The sequence below is a fragment of the Pipistrellus hanaki genome (assembly GCF_964339955.1).
Source record: "Pipistrellus hanaki genome assembly, chromosome: 12".
Lineage (NCBI taxonomy): Eukaryota > Metazoa > Chordata > Mammalia > Chiroptera > Vespertilionidae > Pipistrellus > Pipistrellus hanaki.
In genome coordinates this window covers 16352119-16369111 of record NC_140514.1, presented here as the reverse complement: position 1 = coordinate 16369111, position 16993 = coordinate 16352119, and the positions used below count along the sequence as shown (strand labels likewise).

Below are 16993 nucleotides of genomic sequence, written 5' to 3'. Positions count from 1 at the left end.
AAAAATAAATAAATCAGGATTGATTGTAAAAAAAAAAAAAATAAATCTCACCTTAGGAGGTTTTTATTGACTTGAGAGAGAGAGAGAGAGAGAGAGAGAAATGGGCAGGGGGAAGAGAGAGAGAAACAAAGAGAGGAAGAGAGAGAGAAACAGATCAGCTGCTTCCCATACATGCCCCCACTGGGGATCGAACCTACAACCTCGATATGTGCCTTGACTGTGATCGAGCTAGCAATCTCTTTGGTGTACTGGACAACGCTCCAATCAACGGAGCCACCTGACTGGGCTGAAGAGTTTTTTAAGTCTCTTTTTTAAATTTGTAAATTCCTCCTTCTTTTCTCATTCCCCCCTCATCCTTGAAGTTTATTGAACAAGCTAGTTTATCCTGTACAGTTTCTTACTGTCTGAATTTTGGTTTAGTTTAATATGTTTCTCTATCCTCTATATAGTCTATAAGTTGGTAGTTTGATACAGAAGCTTGGTTAAAGTTTAATTTGGGGGTGGGGCACCAGATGACCATAGTTGGTATTGAAACATGTATAATATCTCGTCTTTTTGTGATGTTATCAGCTGTTGGTATTGCTATTGGCTTTTGAAAATCCTAAATTTGGATAATAAAAGGAGAATCTGCTTGGAAATGGTGGAGTCTATACATAGGACTCCTGGTGACCGTTTTGAAAGTGAGGCAGAGTGGTGTGGAATCAAAGAACTAGGTTTTAGTTTTGGTTCCCTTGTTTAGGAGGACTGTTTGATCTTACATAATTAAAAGCAACAACAGCAGCAGCAGCTACCATTCAGCTAGTACTTATTTTACACCAGATTCTGTGCTATATACATTGTGTAATCTAATCCTCATAACTACCCTGTAAACTCATAATCTAATCCTCATAACTACCCTGTAAGCTCAGGCATCTTTTTTTTTTTTTTTTTTAATATTTTTATTTGATTTTAGAGAGTAAGGGAGAGAGGAGAGAGAGATAGAAACATCAGTGATAAGAGGGAATCATTGATTGGCTGCCTCCTGCAAGTCCTCTACTTGGGATCAAGCCTACAACCCAGGCATGTGCCCTTGACCAAAATCAAACCCAGGGCCCTTCGGTCCGCAGGCCAGTGCTCTATCCACTGAGCCAATCCCACTAGGGCAAAGCCCAGGCACCTTTATTTTGAGGTTCACTTGGCTGAAAAGCAGTGAAGCAGGGATTCCAACCTTGCTTGATTCCAATCTTGTGCTCTTGATCTCTTTGTTCTCTCATCTATATCACCTGAAGCGCCATGTCAGTCACCGGTGACTGACACTGTACTTTCCGTCCAGACCAGTCAGTCACTGGTGCCACCAGCATATCGGTGAAATCTGCCATCATGGGCTAAATGGAAAAGAAGGCAAAATAGGCTTGGCGCCTAACATGTTAAATATAAAAGCCCAATATGCATAGTATTCCTGTTGAAGTTTGATTGCTCAGTATTACATACACTGACCACCAGGGGACAGTGCGGAACGAAGGAAGACCCCGGCTGGCAGTGGGCAGCTGGGGAAGGGAGGCCCAAGCCAGCAGCTGGCAGCTGCTAGGGACCTTACCTATGCTCTAATTTCGTGCACTGGGCCTCTAGTATCTGTGAAAAGGAGTTTAAATATAGCTGCCTTATCTATCTTGTAGGGTAAATGAAAAATTGTGTGTGAAAGTTCCTTGAAAAATATTATAGATGTTAAAATGAGAAGTGTGCTGGTTTGATAGTAGAGGCCTTTGCCTTTGGCTAAATCAGTGGTCGGCAAACTCATTAGTCAACAGAGCCAAATATCAACAGTACAACAATTGACATTTCTTTTGAGAGTCAAATTTCTTAAAGTTCTTCTAACGCCACTTCTTCAAAATAGACTCGCCCAGGCCGTGGTATTTTGTGGAAGGGCCACACTCAAGGGGCCAAAGAGCCACATGTGGCTCACGAGTCAGAGTTTGTCAACCACGGGGCTAAATAATAGTGAAAAGTTTGCATGGAAAGGACTCTTTAGTCATTTTCTGACTTCTGTTTCCATTATTATTGCTGTTGACATATGGGAGAGTTTCCATCTCTTGTTAAAATTGACAGTGATAGAAATTTTATATGTGGTAAATGTTAGTGGTCGCTTAAGAGTTGCTGGTGCATAGCGATGTCTTAGTTTTACTTCATGGGCCATATCGGTGGGCTTAACACAAATATTTTTAAGTGAGAGAGCAGGAGCATAGTCACAGTTCTCATTAAAAGTAGGGGGTGTGTTAACTGCATTTGTGATGTTATATTTCTTTAGCTAGATTGTGGGTATGTCATATATGTTAAAATTATTTTCAATGCCTTTTTGTATGGAGTATTTAATCATGAACAAAACCATTAAAGTGCTGATTGCTAGTATTCGCATGTGTAATAGACTAAGAAAGAAATAGGTGTGAAGTTAGTACTTTTAGGTCTAACCTTCAGCAGTTTGTTATCAATTAATAACTTTTAGCAATTTGTTATGGTAAATTGGTAATGAGTGCATGGAGAACTGGGTTGAGAAGAGATCTATGACCATTTCCATCTTAATGGCAGAGGGGTTGTGATAGATGACTAATGCCTGCCCCGTGGAGACATACAGAGTTTTAGGAACATGTGCTTTGTTTTTGCTAAGCCTCAGTGAAGTGTTTATCAGAAAGTTCCAGGGCTTGACCTGATCACATTTTCTTGGCACTCTGCTTCTTGTAATTCTTCTGTTACTCTGATTCATGTTGTCATATTATATTTCCTATGGTGTAATATCTAGAATTTCATTGTGATATTCCCAAGAAAAATTCCCCATTTATTTTTATTTATCAATATTTTTATTGAGTTATAATTCATATACCATACAGTCACCATTTTAAAGCATACAATTCCAATAACAACAGACTCCACAGAAATACAAAGGATTGTTAAAAAATACTATGAACAACTCTATTCCAACAAATTAGACAACCTAGAGGAAATAGACATATTCCTAGAAAAATACAACCGTCCAAAACTCCATCAGGAAGAATCTAAAAATCTCAGTATGCCAATAACTATGGAAGAAATTGAAGCAGTCATCAAAAAGCTTCCAGAAAACAAAAGCCCGGGGCCAGATCGCTTCACAGGGGAGTTTTACAAAGAAGAACTAAAATCTATCCTTCTCAGACTATTCCAAAAAATTTAAGAGGCAGGAACACTTCTAAGCTCATTCTATGAATTCAGCATCACCCTAATACCAAAACTAGATAAAGACAACACAATGAAAGAGACTTACAGGCCAGTATCCCTCCTGAACATAGATGCCAAAATCCTCAACCAAATTTTAGCAAATCGGATCCAGCATTACATCAGAAAGATCATACACCATGACCAAGTAGGATTTATCCCTGTGATGCAAGGATGATATAATATTTGCAAATTAATAAATGTGATACATCACATAAACAAATTGAGAGATAAAAATCACATAGTCATATCAATTGATGCAGAAAAGCATTTAACAAAATCCAACAACCTTTCTTGATGAAAGCGCTCAGCAAATGGGAATAGAAGAATCAGACCTCAACATAATATGACAAACCTACAGCCAACATCATACTCAATGGGCAAAAACTAAAACCATATCACCTAAGAACAGGAACGAGACAGGGATGCCCACTTTCACCATTCCTGTTAGACATAGTACTGGAAGTGCTAGCCATAGCAATTAGATAAGAAGAAATAAAAGGTATTCAAATTGGAAAAGAAGACATAAAACTGTCATTATTTGAAGATGACATGATACTGTATATAGAAAACTCAAAAGACTCCATAAAAAATTATTAGACTAAATAAATGAATTCAGCAATGTAGCAGGATACAAAATTAACGCCAAGAAATCTATGGCACTTTTATACACCAATAGTGAACTTACAGAAAGTGGGATTAAAGAGACAGTCCCATTTACCATCACATCAAAAAAAATTAAGATACTTAGGAATAAACTTAACTAAGGACGTAAAAGACCTATATGCAGAAAACTACAGGACACTGAAAAAAGAGGTACAGGAAGACGTAAACAAATGGAAGAACATACCCTGTTCATTGGTAGATTGGTAGAATCAACATCATTAAAATGTCCATACTACCCAAAGCAATCTATAGATTTAATGCACTCCCAATTAAAATACCAACGGCATATTTCACAGACCTAGAACAAACTTTCCAAAAAATTCATCTGGAATAAAAAAAGATCCTGAATACCTATAGCAATCCTGAGAAAGAAAAACAAAGTAGGAGGGATCTCAATACCAGATATCAAGCTATATTACAAAGCCACTGTTCTTAAAGCTGCCTGGTACTGGCACCAGAACAGACATAGAGACCAATGAAATAGAATAGAGAACCCAGAAACTGACCCAAACCACTATGCTTGATTAATATTTGACAAAAGAGGCAAGAACATACAATGGAGTCAAGACAGTCTCTTCAATAAATGATGTTGGGAAAATTGGACAGATACATGCAAAAAAAATGAAACCAGACCACCGACTTACACCATACACAAAAATAAACTCAAAATGGATAAAGGTCTTAAATGTAAGATGGGAAACCAAAAAAAATATTAGAGGAATCCACAGGCAGCAAAATCTCAGACATATGCCAAAGCAATATCTTCACCTCTACCGCTTCTAGGGTAATGGAAACTAAAAAGAAAATAAACAAATGGGACTACATAAAAATAAAAAGCTTCTGCACAGCAAAAGAAATCATCAACAAAACAACAAGAAAACGCACTGCACAGGAGAACTTATTAGCCAGTGTTATCACCGATAAGAGTTTAATCGCCAACATTTACAGGGAACTCATACAACTTAACAAAAGGAAGATAACCTAATCAAAAAGTGGGCAACAACCTAAATACATACTTTTCGAAAGAGGACATAAGGAAGGACCAGAAACATATGAAAACCTTCTTCCTGGACTGAGATCGTTAGTTCTAGATGGTGAGCAGTTATTAGGTTCAGCAATTTCTCTGGCCAACTCCAGAAGCACTTGATATATGTAAGGAAGCATTTCTATGTACTATCAAATGAACAGGCTCCTGGAACTGCGTGGCTCAGGATCTGTGACCAACTTACTTTTGAATAAAGACAGTCATAATCCATTTGACCAGTTTAGTTGAAAAATAGCAAATTTGAATTTCCTGGCAATAACGCAGTCACATAAGCATTGGTGATGGTCTTCCTTTTTATTTGATTGAACTCTGCGTGGAGCAAATAATATTCTAGTCTCTAGCAATTGTGACTTAAATGAATAATATTAACAGATTAATAAAGTAAGGACACTGGGTAATAAAATGTAAATATAAGTAGAAAGTTAGATTTTTTTATGGCTTAGATTTTGACATTGAAAAACACCTATGGCTATTTAGTAAAAAGTAAACATGGTATTAAGTTTAGTATAATGGGTGTCAGGTGAATCTGCAAAATGAATGGTTATATTAACTATCCAGAATTTAAAGAAGAGATCATACTGATTCATTGAAAAAAGAAGCAGTTGTATGAGCCAGAAGGGCGCTTATCATATATTGACCCTTGCTCAAATTTTGGGGCATCAGAGTACGTTATAGCTGTCAGACTTAGTTTAGCATTGAGAAAGAGCTTATCTTTTATTTTAAAAATATTATTAAAAACATTTTCTGTGAGATTTCTAAATTATTAAAGGCACATTTAGGAGTAACTTACTTTGGGGACATTTATTTTGGCACCCTTTGCTAAATTTATTCCTCCTTTGGTATTTTGAGAGCTTAAAGGCGATTCATGTTTATTACTTGGAAGAAGGCTATTCTGTGTTCTTGCTTGTTTTTGTCCCCCTGTTATGAAAGGAAATTAGAATATTGTGGAAAATAGGGAAATATTTAATAAAAGGGAGAAAAAAGCACAGAGCGAGTAAAATAAGCAAGTAACTAACTGTATCTTCTCCTGTCTCTGCACAAAAGCTATTAATATTTCGGTGGACTTCTGAAGTTACAGTCTGGATTTCTAATTTATTCAGAATTTTTTTTGGTGTTTTCCCCCAAAGCAAATAATTACTCTTTAGTTCATTGGATCGGGAGTTAAAAATAACACACAAAAACAAAGATCAAACAAACTCTCAGTGAGTCTCTTTCAAGAAAGAAATCCTTCGTTCTGTCACTGAGGAAGTTCTGTCACTGTCAGCCAGCTGGCGATGTCACTCTTTGAGTAGTTTATCGTCTCCTATGTGCCACTTCTTGGTGGTGAATAGACTGAGCCTTGCTCTGTATGTTATAAAGGCATGATGGACCCTGACCTATGAAATATATTTTTTCTTTTTATGAATATGAATAGGTTTTTCCTCTATTTGAGGGGGAGTGAAGACAAAAAGTTCATTAAGCTGCAAAAAATTATATGTCATTGTTGTTAACTGAACCTAACTAATGGCCACTTTTGTGAAATCCTATCTAATAAAGAGGGAATATGCTAATTGACTGTCACACCCCCACAAAGATGGCAGCGCCCACAGCCACAAGGTGGCAGGGTCCAGTCCCCGCAGCCATGCTGAGGCGGCCGGCATGCAGCATGGTTGGGCCCGCCCCCAAGTGGGTCCGGCTGCTCCGTGTGCCTGCCTCCAGAGTCCCCCAGTCCCATCAGCCCCACAGCTGCCCAGGGCCAGCCTGAGGTGCAGGCAAGCCTCAGATATTGGCTGCCCAGCCACACAGAGCTGCCCGAGACTCAGGTAACCAGGGCTGGCCAAGGCTTGCGCTGCCGGCAGTGGCAGCAGTAGAGGTGTGATGGGGGCATCACTTTCCCCTGATAGCTGGATTGCCTCGTGCCCCTGAGGGCTCCCAGATTGTGAGAAAGAGACGGGCTGGGCTGAGGGGAAGGGGGCAGGCTGGGCTGAGGGACCCCCCCCCCCCTCCAGTGCATGAATTTTTATGCACCAGGCCTCTAGTATTAATAATTATTATATTAGTAGAGATACACTTTAAAAAATTTGGTCTAACCCTTTTTTAATTCTCAGTCTGGTATCTGACCTTTTTCTGTCTTCTCCTACCTGTTAGTGTCATCTTCCTCCCCTCCTCTGTTACTCCCTCAGCTTACATTGCTGCAAAACCTTTTCCCCCAATGTAGTCCCCTCTTTCTAACCAGCTTATTTTCATTTTTAAGATATATTTATATACCAGTGATTATTTCCTGTACACCTCCCTCAACCACGTGTTACACCCATTTTGTTTAGTCTACACAGTGTTTTTATTATCTATGAATTTGAATGCCTTAATGAGAGCATGTATTCTCTTCAGTAAGATACAGACCCCACTTCTTCCTATTGGCTTTACCTTCTTATTCACACACTTTTGTACTTACTGGTAGGCTCTGGTAGAGATTAACTCCAAATTCTAAAACTAATAAAGTCTGAAACTTTAACACTTCTAAAAAAAAAAACATAGTTTAAAATTTTGTGACTATGAGTCTAAAGATTTCTTAGAACACTGAAGTCATGATCCTTGAAAAACACACACATAAATTGGGCTTCAACAAAATTAAGAACTTCCAACCTTTAAAAGACACTGTTAAGAGTATGAAAAAGCAACTGTCGGAGAAATGTAAATCCAAACCAAAATGAGATACCACTTTACACCCTCTGGGTTGGCTAGAATTTGAAACGTCAGATAAAAACAAGTGTTGACAAGAATGTGGAGAAATCAGAAGCTGCTGATGGGAATGTAAAATCATGCACTGCTGATGGGACTGTAAAATGTTGTGGCCATTCTGGAAAGCATTCTGGCAGTTTCTTGAATTTCTCTCCCACTCCTTCAAGTCTTTGCTCAAACCTCACTTGGGATAGAGGATGTGTACTTATATCATCCTGTTTAGTGTCACAAGTTTCTCCCTTCCTTCCCTTTTACTTAATATTTCCTTTTCCCTCCTACAAATTATTTTCTAATCACCCCCAGTGCATACCACCTTCTAACATACTATATAATTTACTCATCTTATTGTTTACCTCTCCCCACTGAAATGTAAATTCTATGAGGGCAGGGTCAAGTAGTGCCTGGCTTTAAGTAGCCGCTCACTAATTACTTGTTGCCACGAATGAATGAAAACTGGGACTTACTCCAAATTCTCTTGCCCTCAATCACAGTGATATATAGCCCCTCACACATTTTTAAGTTTTCATGATGACTTTGTTTTTGTAATGATGATTCAATAACTATACTCTGTCATCTAATTGTACTATGTTTAAGTTATTTCTTGATGATTTAGTTTCTTTCTGAAAGATAGTGTTACTTATTCAGCAAGCATTGAGAAGCGTTTAGTATCGGGCTTTGTGTGACACCTTCATAAAGATGAAGAAAATATGGATCTTGTCCTGAGGGAAATCCCAGACTATAATGGCAGTAGATATGTCAGCAGGTATTGTAATGGTATCTGATAAGGGCACATATTAGAGGCATTTTGAAGTTACAAAGAGAGTACACCAGTTGTAGTACCCAAATCTAGGGGAGCTAGAGGTTGGATCCTGATTTGGGGGTGGTGTAGAAATGGGAGGAAGGACACCTGATTAAGAAGATGCTGTAATAAAAATGTACATTGAGTTATGATTTTGGCCAGGTATTAAAATAGATCGAAAGTAGGCTAAATATTGTAAAGGATAAAAAGGTTTGTTAAAACTTCATTTATTTATTTATTTATTTTTTTAAATCATGTTTTCTTATAATGTACATTTATTTATTTATTTATTTATTTTATATTTTATTGATTTTTTTACAGAGAGGAAGGGAGAGAGATAGAGAGCTAAAAACGTCGATGAGAGAGAAACATCGACCAGCTGCCTCTTGCACACCCCCTACCAGGGATGTACCCGCAACCAAGGTACATGCCCTTGCCCGGAATCGAACCTGGGACCTTTCAGTCCGCAGGCCGATGCCGTATCCACTGAGCCAAACCGGTCCTGGCCTTCTCCCATTTGTTTTTACTATATCTGACCAGCTTTAAAAAAATCATTTATTTTTATATTTATTATTATTTGAAATGTTTTATATTTCAGTTACAGTTTGCACTCAACATTATTTTTTTTATTAGTTTTAGATGTACCTTATCATTTATTTTTAAAGCTGTTAAATGGATTTTGTCTTTCTACCACATCTATTGATATTTGATGGGTCATGATGAAAGAGCAAGTGTCATGTAAACCTGAGGAAAGTATACAGACTAATTTTTCTTAGTCTTATTTCTTAATTTCCTGCTTCTTAATATTTCATTTATCCAATGTTTTTCTCCAATTATAATTTAATCATCTATATAAGTACACTTGAAAGTCAGTTTTCCCATTCCTACTTAATATCACAGACTCCTTCCCCTTCTCTCCAGGAATACAGTTCTTAGGAACCATAGGGTTTTTAAGTATTTGAAGACTTAGAATTAGAAAAAAGAGGAATTTTTATGATACAGAATCCATTTACGGGAGCTGATTTCAGACAAGGCTAATAATGGACTTTACACAAATATATCTTCACCAACATTGTCTGATGATGTTTTAATTTCAGTTTGTTATGTTGCCTGGAGTTCTATTAAGCATTCATTTGGATAGATAAATACCTGCCTTTTAGATACCTCTCGTTAGGTTAAGCGTTTGTAACAATTTTTATAAACTGTTCTAGTCAGATTGCCTCTCTCTACCTTTAGTTGTCATATTCAGTAGTTTTGATTTAAACAAAAAGTGATCAGTTTGTTTACCATTCAGAGCTGGAAAAGTATCATTGTTTTAAATATATATTTTAAAATTTGATTTTATAGAGAGAGGAAAGGGAGAGGGAGAAAAAGAGATATATAAACATTGAGGAGAGAGAAACATTGATTGGCTGCCTCTTGCATGTCCCCTATTGGGGATTGAGCTCACAACCCAGGCATGTGCCCTGAGCAGGAATCGAACTATCGACCTCTTGGTGCATGGGACAGCACTCAACCAACTGAGCCACACTGGCCAGGCAGGATCATTGTTTTAATAATTAAATTTATCTTAGTATTTGTATTATGACATTTTAGTGAGTAAATCTTTATTGTGACTAACACTATGGAATTTTTAGCTAATCAGGGATATTTATTTTGGGAAAGCTGAAAAACCTGTTTCTTACACTTTACTTTTGCAGTAATATGTCCCTGGGTATATGTTTCATATTTTTGGCTTTTGTCCAACTTGTCTCAGGTGGCTTATTCTTTTCTATTGAGGCCCATTGTTCTTAATCTAGCTTTTGTTTTCACGTAGCTACTTCCCACTAGTTGAGAGTCTATATGCAAATTAACTGTAATAACATGCATTATTCTAGTATTCTATCTCAAGCAAAGTTAGTTTGCATTTTCCTTTCACTTCGTTCAGTACTTCCTTTAAAATGGTCAAGTCCAGAGTTCACACATATTTAAACATGGATATACAGTTCTTTGCAAATCTCCTCAGTGCTGGTAAGTAAAGGAGAGACTGAAATACTCTTGAATGTGGAAAAGTAAGAAGAAGAAAATGCATTTTTAAATATTTTAAATAGAAAATATCTTCTTAAAGGGGTTGAATGATTGCTATGTAGCCAACTTCTTGTGGGGATTTCTTATATATCAGGTTTCTTGATAGCCTCATCTCAGCAGTGTTAAAGCCTCATAACAAAAACAAACATGATCCTACAGCTTCCTGAATGTTACGGAGCCAGACTACCTAGAGGGCCGTGATGGATTCCTCAGTTGAAAACTATCTTTGCTAAAATTTTTTTGTTTCTAGGATAGGGAGGATGGGAGCAACCCTTTTACCAAAAACCTGACAAAAACCCATTTCCCTTCCTTGAAAGCCCTCAAATATCAGCATTGGAAGGTCAAGTCATGGATACGAAAGATCATGCAGGTAGAATGTCGAGAGAGAGAACAGATGATTTAGGTGGAAAATCATAGGAACATACCTCTAAAATGGGAATTCTAATAAGAATTTGAGAAGAAATGATGAAAATCATAGGACCAAAAATTTAGGAGTGAGCTAACAATTCTGAAAACATTATGCATATATACTAGTGTTAAATAGATGGATAGTGAATCGTGGGATCCAGGTTTCTCACTTTTGGAGAGTGAGGTAACAGATAGCCATGCACAAGGAAAAGACTAGAACAAACCATAGAGTAATGGGTTAGAGTTAGAGACATCAGTATGAACTCATGTTTAGTTTAATATAGATATGGATGCAGACACATTATAGATATGTATGTATATGGAGATAGGCACATTGTGTGTGTGTGTGTGTGTGTGTGTGTGTGTGTGTGTGTGTGTGTGTCTAGTATACAGACATATTTTCTAGCTCTTGTCTACTGAAAGGACCTATATATAAAGACACCCCAGTAGCACTGAGCACACCAAGTACCCAAATGTTGATTTCCAATACTGTTACCCAACAAAAAGGACTAAAGCTCCTTGGAAAATGTCTGATTCCAGGACCAGGGCAGGGAAGATACAAATGAGCTGGGACCATTCTGTATTGCTGGAAAGTAAGAAAAAGCTCAAAGTCCAAACAAATAGGGTCTTGGCTGAACGATACGGGTGCCAACCTGAAAGCGTGCCCAATGACCAAAGCTTGGACAATCTGATAAAAAATAAGTAATATAATAATATTGGGTTATAACCCAAGATATATGGTAAATATCCCTAACTCCATACTGATTAAAACATGTGATTGAATAAATAAATGCCCCCACTTATTTGTCTCGTACAGAGGAATTCCAAGTAATATATGTAGACACTTCCCTCCTTCAAGGAGGGGGAATTTAATTCTCTAGCCCTTGACTGTGGGCTGTACTTGGTGACTAAAAGGGAAGGATTATTTGTGTAGATGGTGTTTAAGTTTACATAAGTCAAGGGCCAACGTATTTTCAGGGAATATAGCATTGAAGAATATTTTTTTGCATTGTAGAATATTGATGATCTCAGTTGGAGCAGTTCTAAGAGAAAGGTAGATTTGGGGTCTATAAATATATATGACTCTAACTTTAACCAACCTTATAGAGTATTAAATTTTTGTGTTCTTATTAGAAGAATTAGTCACACATTGACAGCTACTTAGTGTCTATCAAAAGCTCACTTAAAATATTAGATATAAGAAGATAGTTTAATGAACATCTTAATTATATATTCAGCTAGTTTCTTGTATGAAGTCTCAGCGAACAAAATATCAAGACCATGTCACTCAGTTACCCTGACATGAAAATGCTTGTACCTGTACTGAGTTCTGATTTAATGACATGCCATCTGTCTGTATAGAATCTGTCTGTAAGGAACATCATTTGAATGATAAGTATTTTCTCAAATTATACTTGAAACTATAGTCCAGTGGTTTCATTGTTCTTTGTACAAGTTGCTTTAGCTTAGTTTCCCTGATTTGGAAGGTTTATTGATACATGTCCATATTTTCCCTCCCTATTAAGCAAAAGCTATCATAATTTAAATCCAAATATTCTTGGCTCAGTAATTCCACTTCATAAAAGACATGCTTTACAGCATTGTCAATAGAGGCAAAATATTGGTAACAATATAAGAGTCCATTAACGAAAGACTGGCTAAATGAAACATGATGTATTCATAAATATGAAACTATTAAAAGGAAGTATGTGGGATTTTTATAAAGAATTATATGAGCCCTAGTGGGTTTGGCTCAGTGGATAGAGTGTCAGCCTCTGTGCCGAAAGGTGACCTGGGTTCGATTGCAGTCAGGGGCACATGTCTGAGTTGCGGGCTTGGCCCCCAGTTGGGAGTGTGCAGAGGCAGCCAATCATTCTCTCTCTTTCTCTTCTTCTCTGAAATCAATAAAAGTATATCTTTTTTAAAAAAGAATGATATGAAATAAACTTTAAGATGTATTAAGTATCTTAATATGCCACCATTTGAAAAATATATATGTAAATGCTTTTATATAAGCAGAATAACTGTAACCACACAGTAAGTGAGGGAAAGAAGCTGGGTGATCGGGGGAAATTTCTATTCACTCTAACCCTTTTGTACAGTTTCCTTTTGTACCAGGTACATATATTAACTAAAAACTAACTTTTAGCTCTGGCTGGGTGGCTCAGTTGGATAGAGCATCGTCTCGATAAGCCAAGGTTTTGGTTTGATCCTCATTCAGGGCACATACAAGAAACAACCAATGAACGCATAAATAAGTGGAACTACAAATCTTTTCTCAATAAATAAGAAAAAATTTAAAAATAAAAATTAACTTAAAAAAATGCTCTGATAGTTTTATTTCATTTGTTGTAAGGCAGAACTTTGGAAACTGAATTCGGAGAGGAGTAGTCTCCCTTTAGGGAGCCTAAACGGAAGATTAAACGCATGTACCATGTAACTAGGCTCTTTGATAGAGTTTTTGTTTTTGCATTGTCCAGGTATTTTGCCCATTACTTTTAGGTAATCGCTTATTTTCTTACAATTGTATTAAAAAGTTCTTTAATAGACATTTGTTTTGCAATTATTTTCTCCCAAGTCTGTGGCTTGTCTTTACATTTTCATAACACTGCCTTTTCAAGAGCAGAAGTTTAAGATTTTAAGTGCAAAAATATAAAATGTTTTCTTTATGTTTTGTGCTTTTGGTGTTATACCTAAAACTCATTGCCTATCTCGGGTTGGCAAACTACAGCCCATTCAGGCCACTGCTTGTTTTGGTACATAAAGTTTCAGTGGAATATAGCCTCAGCCTAATGTTTACTCATTGTCTATGGTGCCTTCATGCTACAATGACAGAGTTGCATATTTGCAACAAGACTGTAGAGCCCACAAAGTCTGAAATGTTGACTGTCTTGCTTTTCGCAGAAAAAGTTTGCCAATTCCCGGATCCCCAGATTTGTTCCTTTGTTTTCCTCCAGAAATTTTGCATTTTAAAATTTTTAGGTGTATTTGTATAAGATAGGACATGTAGTTTGAATTTTTTTTTTCTTTTCCCTTTCTTCCTTTTTTACCACATGGATTGTCAGTTGTTCTATTATAGTACTGGTTGTAATGAAGACAATTATTTTTTTCATTGACCTTGGTACTTTCGTTGAAAATCAGTTGACCATAAATATGTAACACTGTTTCTGGACAGTATCTTCTCCTTCATTGATTTGTATGTTTATCCTGATGCCAGAATTACAGTTTCTTGATTCTATAGCTTTATAGAAAATCTTGAGATCAGGTAGTGTAAGTTTTCCAACTTTGGTCTATTTCAAAATTGTTTTGAGTGTTCTAGATTCTGCATTTACACAAGTTTTAGAATCAGCTTGTCAGTGTGTACAAAAAGCCTGGTGGAAATTTAATTAAGATTTAGTTTAAATTTATAAATTAATACTAAATATTAATAAAAATAAGAACTATTAAAAGCCAATGATTGAGAAAATGTTAAAAGTAAGTGAAAGAAATAGTATCTTCACATTATAAACAACCCACACAAATGGTTAAGAAAAATAAGAAGACCCCTCTCTCATTTCACCCCCTCCCCATGGGTCTGTAAGAGGGAAAGTGGCAAAAATTTGGAAAGACAGTGTGAGTTATGGTAGAAAGACCTGATTAATGTCATACAAAAGAGATACTGGATAGCATTTAGTGTCTAAATGAATTTGAAGACCCTCTTATTACATTATAGCAGGATCAGTCTACGTGTGTGTGTGTGTGTGTGTGTGTGTGTGTGTGTGTTTCCAGAAGGTGATTGAATTGCCCCAGGATTAGGAATTTGAGGGTTGTGAAGTGGAAGAAAGAAGGTAGCATACTAGGTTGACTGATAGTTTGGGTGACAACCAAGATTTTAAGACTGGTGATAGATAACACAGCAGCTGGAGAGATGAGAGTATGTACAGTGCATGGAAGGGATTGAGTGTGGATCCAGGTTAGAAAAAAAAAAAGTGGAATATTGAATGACAAAGAGAAGTAGAACGTAGGGCAGTCAGATGGTGTGAGCTTGAGAGAAGGAATGGGGTTGCTGGTGAGTTGGGTCTAGAAATGTCACCATGGAGAAGGTCGATCTACTGTCTTAGCCTTCACTCTAGAAAGTTCATTTTAAGAGCCAGATTTAGACTAATGGCTGAAAGGAGTGTTCAATGATACGGTTGAGGATGTAGAGGTGATTTGTTTTGCTATGTAAATGGGGTTTTCAGAGGTCTTTGAGGAAAAGATTAGCAAGAAGGGCAGTAGTGGGGGAACACATGAGTGACTGAGAAAGCACAGAGAACATTGTGGGCATGAAAATAGGAGAGAGGGTAGCTGGCCAGAATGGTTTGTGTTTTGAACAAAGTCCAAGGGTGACAAGGGTGAGAGCACAGGGAGAATTAACTAGCAAGATTTCTGAATTGACCTGTGGTACAATGATTTTTTTTTTTTTTCCCCTGGAGCCTGATCCACGGTGTCTTTGTGATCTAAAGGGAGTAATAGTAACCCTGGGTGGTAAATAAAGCCTAAAGCAGTTGAACTTGAACTAATGAAAACAGGTAGGCCTTACATTTCTTAAGCATTCTCTTATATCTACAATCACCCCACTGTTTGGCATTAGCTTTGAGGCAGAGTGGGAAGATACAGCACTACCATTAGTTTAGTAAAATCCAGTTTGTCTTATCCCACTGCCAATGGCCCGGGAATGAATAGCAGCCATCATATTGGGTGCTGCCTTACCGTAGAAGTGATCTGTTGTAAACCCTGTTCTTCCTCCTTTTCCATGTTACCTCAGACTGAGTGCTGAGGCTACAGTTGCTGAGATGAGGTCAGCAACTCCGAAGAGTGAGCTGATAGTCGCTCGCCCCTTGTCTCCTTGGAATACCAGTGCCAGGCAAATACCGATGTGCTGCATACCTTCTTTGGGGATCTGTTTTAAAGCCAGTAACTAATTACCTCTTATCAACTTTCTGGTTTTTTTTTTCCCCCCTGCCTTTAATCTTTAATTCCAATTTTAAAAATCTTGAGTAGGGACAAGAATGGGATTTGACATCTCTTTAAGAGCTAAAGCATCTGTATAAGGTTCTTTGTTTGCTTGTAGGGAAACAACGATGTGTCACAATATTTAAATTTAATCTGTAATATTTTTAGTAGACTAATTGTGTCTTCTTTCTTCTACTTTAGATCTATCCACACTAATGGAAATGTAACTGGAACCGACTGATGAGAAAATCAAGGACCATCAGGCAAGATCGTGCGGTAGAAATTTTTGCTTCCAAATGAAGACACTAACATTTAGAAATGTCTGCTTTCTAAGGTATTTGAGGCATCGTTTCATTTTAATATGACTCCTTGGCAGTCATTTTATAAATAAAATAAAAAGTTTTTATATCAATATTTTAGAAGTTTAAATTTTTATGTTAGAATGGTTAGCTTTTGGAGAATTTACCTCTCTCCCCAGCTTACTTTCCCCCGAAACTGAGAAAAGACCCAGATTTTAAAAGGAGGTAATCTTTATAATTAGGAAATAGGGTCCATTATATGAAATTAAGGTTTATACTAAGTGCAGATTATGACTCAGTAAACTATGTTAGAAGAACTGAAATAAATCAGTGCCAGTTAAGTAATTGTTTTATTTATGGCATGACCCTCTGAGAGGAGCAACTGAATTCAGCACTCTCATAGAGCCTGCTGCTCACATGATGCAAGAGATCTTAGCGATTGTCCCTTAGTTTGGTTTGGAAACCTATTCTTCTCATTTGTTGTTAAGGATTCTCTGTTCACCAGGAAGTGTCACTTTTCCTCCCCATAGACTGTGCCTGTCGGGCTTTTGGGATTTGATGGGTTAGTTTCACTTGCACCAGAAAATGGAGCTATGTAAAGAGTCAAGTGCTACTTCCAAATTACGGGGTGGGTTCCCACTCTGAAGACTACATAAGATAATTGAAAACAATCAAAGGAAACATCATGTTCTTATTTTTCTAAAATACATATAAATTCCAAACAGGGTAGTTAGGTGTTCATGTAAAAAACAAGTATTTTTTTTTAAATTATATTTTTCCAAATATGCAGAAGGT

At 37.1% G+C, this 16993-nt stretch overlaps 1 protein-coding gene across 7 annotated transcripts in view; it reads left to right on the top strand.

Annotated features, from left to right (window-relative positions):
• NCOA1 (nuclear receptor coactivator 1) overlaps positions 1 to 16993 on the top strand; it is a 136222-nt gene that overhangs the window by 20548 nt on the left and 98681 nt on the right. For all 7 annotated transcript variants that reach the window (XM_084901419.1, XM_084901420.1, XM_084901422.1 and 4 more), the window contains exon 2: positions 16101 to 16233. The gene's annotated coding sequence lies outside the window, so the exon portion shown is untranslated. The remainder of the gene's footprint in view (positions 1 to 16100; positions 16234 to 16993) is intronic.